This window comes from Camelus ferus, chromosome 2 (assembly GCF_009834535.1).
Source record: "Camelus ferus isolate YT-003-E chromosome 2, BCGSAC_Cfer_1.0, whole genome shotgun sequence".
NCBI classification, from domain to species: Eukaryota; Metazoa; Chordata; class Mammalia; order Artiodactyla; family Camelidae; genus Camelus; species Camelus ferus.
In genome coordinates, this window is record NC_045697.1 from 20754937 (window position 1) to 20759050 (window position 4114).

The 4114-nt window shown below is 36.7% G+C and overlaps 1 long non-coding RNA gene across 1 annotated transcript; it reads left to right on the forward strand.

The window, feature by feature from the left end:
- Positions 1–252: 252 nt before the first annotated feature.
- Positions 253–3550, forward strand: LOC116667120. Its single transcript, XR_004323878.1, has 3 exons — positions 253–437; positions 1305–1315; positions 3541–3550. It is a non-coding gene; the product is annotated as an uncharacterized LOC116667120 (long non-coding RNA).
- Positions 3551–4114: the final 564 nt, after the last annotated feature.

Sequence of the window (4114 nt, forward strand, 5' to 3'; positions counted from 1 at the left end):
ATTGAGTATTATACTGCCTGTTGGTTTGTTATGAATAGCTTTTACTATGTTGAGATATATTCCCAAAGAATTTTTATCATGAATGGATGTTGAATTTTATCAACAGATTTTCCTGCATCTATTGAGAAAATCATGTGATTTTTGTTGATGTGGTGCATTTCATTAATTAACTTATGTGTGTGAAATCAGCTTTGTCACTGGGATGAATTCAACTAGATTGTAATGTGTGAACTTTTAAATGTGTTTTTGGATTAGGTTTGCTAATATTTCACTGAGAATTTTTGCATCTATATTCAATGATATTAGCCTGCAATTTTCTTTTATGGTAGTGTCTTTGTCAGGTTCTGGTATAAGAGTGATGGTGACTTCCTAGGATGAGTTTGGGAGTGTTTCCTCCTCTTCAATCTTTTGGAAGAGTTTGAGAAGGATCAATATAAGTGCTTCTTAGTGTTTTTGGTAGAATTCCCCTGTGAAGCCATTTGATCCTGGACTTTTATTTGCAGGGATTTTTGCAGGGAGTTTTTTGTTTGTTTGTTTGTTTGCTTTAATTACAGATTCTATTTCACTTCTAGTGATCAGTCTGTCCAAATTATCTATTTCTTCTTGATTCAGCTTTGGTGGAGTGTATGTTTCTAGAAACTTGTCCATTTATTCTAGGTTATCCAGTTTGTTGGCATATAATTGTTCATAGTATTCTCATGATTTTTTTGTATATCTGTGGTATTGGTTGTAATTTATGCCCTTTCATTTCTTATTTTGTTTATGTGGGTCTTCTCTCTTTTCTTCTTGGTGAGCTTGGTCAGAAGTTTGTTAATTTTGTTTACTCTTTCAAAAAATCAGTACTTGGTCTTATTGATTTTTTCCTCTTATTTTTTAAATCACCATTTTATTTATTCTTCTCTCTGATTTTTATTATTTCTTTCCTTCTGCTGACTTTAGATTTTGTTTGCTCTTTTTTTTCCTAATTCTTTTAGATGGCCAGTTAGATTGTTTAAGATTGTTCTTGTTTTTTGAGGAAGGCTGGTATTCCTGTGGATTTCCATCTTAGAACTGCTTTTGCTGAATCCCATTGATTTTGTGTAGTTGTTCTTCCACTGCCATTTGTCTCAAGGTATTTGTAAATTCCTTCTTTGTTTTCATTGTTAACACATTGATTTTTTTAGTAGTATGTTGTTTAGTAACCATTCAATCTTTTTGTTTGTTTATTTGTTTGTGTTTCTTTCCTTCTGTGGTTGATTTTGTTTCATTTCTTTGTGGTCAGAAAAGATGCTTGAAAAAATTTCCAATCACTTAAATTTTTTGAGGCTTCTTTTGTGTCTGAGTAAGTGGTCTATCCTACAGAATGTTTTATGTGCACTTGAAAAGAATGTATATTCTGTTTTTGGGTGTAAGGTCTTGAAAATATCAATTATGTTTAACTGTTCTATTGAGTCACTTAGTATTTCTGTTGCCTTATTGATATTCTCCCTGGAAGATCTGTTCATTGATGTTAGTTGGATGTTAAATTCTCCTACTCTTACTGTATTTCCATTGTTTCCCCCTGTTTGTATGTTAATATTTGTTTTCTGTATTTAGGTGCTCCAATATTAGATGCATATATGTTACCTGTACCTGGGTATCAATTGCCTTCTTTAGTTTTGAGAAGTTTTCAGTCATAATTTCTTCAAATACATTTTTGAACCCCTTTTATCTTTCTTCTCCTTCTGGGATCCCTATTATGTGTAGATTAGCACATTTCATATTATCCCATAGATCTTTTATATTGCTTTCATTTTTAAAAAAAAAAATGTCTTTCTGGTGTTTTGATTGGGTGATTTCCATTATCCTATCTTCCAGATCATTTATTTGTTTTCTGCATTATTCAGCTTTCTATTTATTGTCTTTAGTTAGGCTTCCTCAGCAAATGAGCTTTCTAATTTTAATTGGCTCCTCTTTATACTTTCTAGTTCCTGGTTACAGTGATCTGTATCAACAATGGGACTTTATATGGCAGACTCAGGCTCCACTGCACACACTCTCAGTGGTAGCCCATATCACACTGTAGCCCCTTCAGGCTGTCCCCGCACAGCCAACTCCAGTTCTCTCCCCAGGTCTGTCATCTGAAACTGAGTTTTAGCACCCAGCCCCTGAGTGCACCAAACAGATGTGCAGCTTGGCCTGGGGATTGCAGCAGAGTGGTAAGGACCCTTTGTGCTGGTCTCTCTCTGTTCTACCTGCTGCATATTAGCCACTATGATCTCTGAGTCTCTGAAGCTCCCTTCCTGTCCTGGCTGATCGCCTAGCTAGTGAAGGGGCTTCCCAGAGTGAGGGAAGCTTTCCTCTTTCATAGCTCCCTCCCAGGGCTGCAGGTCCTGTCCCTTTTTTTTTTTTTTTTTTTGTCCTACCCAGGTACATGGTGTTTTTCCTTATAGTTTTGACTATATAGATCTTCTGCCAGAGTTCAGTTGGTATCCTGGGAGAATCGTTCCACACATGGATGTATTTCTGATGTATTTGTTGGAGGAGGTGAGCTCCACATCCTTCTATTACGCTATCTTTATCTCCCTCTTTATTCTTTAAAATTAAATGACTTTCCTCAAGTGGGCAAGAAATTGATCTATGATCTTAGTTCCCAGTTTTCCATTCTTTGGCATCTGAATAAATCCCGGGTTGTGTTGATCTCAGCTTTGGTTTCATTATTCACCTACTTGAACCTGAATGGAAAGGGAACACTCCCCCACTGAGGCAGAGAGCCTTAGCTAGGCTAGGGCCCACGGTCCATACAACTCAATTTGGTAACAACATGACCTGAATTAACAAAAACAGAGAGTTGGGATTTGAAGCTGTCTTTAAGACCTAAAATAAAGCTTGATATTATGTGCTACTTTGGCATTTGGTAAAACAAAGAGGACCATGAATGGTCTAGCCAAAGTTCCCCTCCCCACTCTGCTCCTGAGGATAAGGTCCCTAGACAAACCACCTTTCTTACCAAGGAGACAATGTATGGTTCTGACTTATTCCTGAGGACCAGGTTTCAGTTGCCAACCAGGTTGTGGGAACTGTTCCATAAATTTAATCACGCTCTGCGTGGGAACCAGAGTTCAATTCATCCTCTTGATACAATGAAGTCTACCTTCCACAGCCCCAGTTGTTCACTGTTTCTGGGTGCAACCCTCAGGGGGCCCTTTGTGGCATGCGATGTCTTTCTTCCCTAAGCTGTTATTATATGTGACAAATAAGCTGCTGTCTACCTCATCTGTTCAGTGTCAGGTGTCCTGCATTTGATTATCTCCATAACTCTGGGGAGGGAGGAGCCTTCCCTCATCAGTGGGGTGAAGAGGAGCCATTAAAGCAGAGGTAGTAGCCTCATGCAGAATAAACATTCAAAAACTCTGTGTTGAATTAATATATGTGATTAAGAACAAGTGTAAGAGTTAATATACAAAATTTCATATGTGGCCAGTTGCTACTGTTTGCAAAGAATTTAGATGCTTTCAAACACTGAAGATTAAATAACCAAACTTTGCAAAACCAGTAAATCTCTATCCCATAAAAGAGAAGATGTTTTATAAAATTTAGAGTGTCAAAATAAGTACCAAGTACTGAATTATTTCTGAAGGGCTGTTTTGCAAGCTTTCTTTCCTTGGAGCTTCTGGGAAGTTTGGTCTTTAACCTCAATAGCCTGAAACTGCCTCAGGGCAGAAATGCCTTTACTGTTTCCTGCTTTTATTATCCTGCCTCTAGGCTGTGTTAAGAGTAAAAGATAGCCTCTTGGTTTGCTATAACTTATAGAAAGTTTACCTGTCTGGTCATGTAAAGAAAATCATTGGGGATTTGTTTATGTGTTGCTTCACAAGTTTACTTATTATGTTTAAAAAAAAAGTCAGATAAACCACCATGTGTATATCACAGAGTTCTGTGCGTATTCAAGGGCAAGGTGCTTTGTTGCTTAATCTTTGCATTTGGGAAGCTTTTTTTGTTTAATATAAAATAGCTACACAATTAATATCTGCTAACTGAATATATATGCTGTAATTGCTTAAGAAAATACTGTGTTAGAGGGCTAGAAAATGTGTCAGTTTAGTAAATTGTGACATTATTATTATGTACTTTTACCTATATTTCTAAATTATCT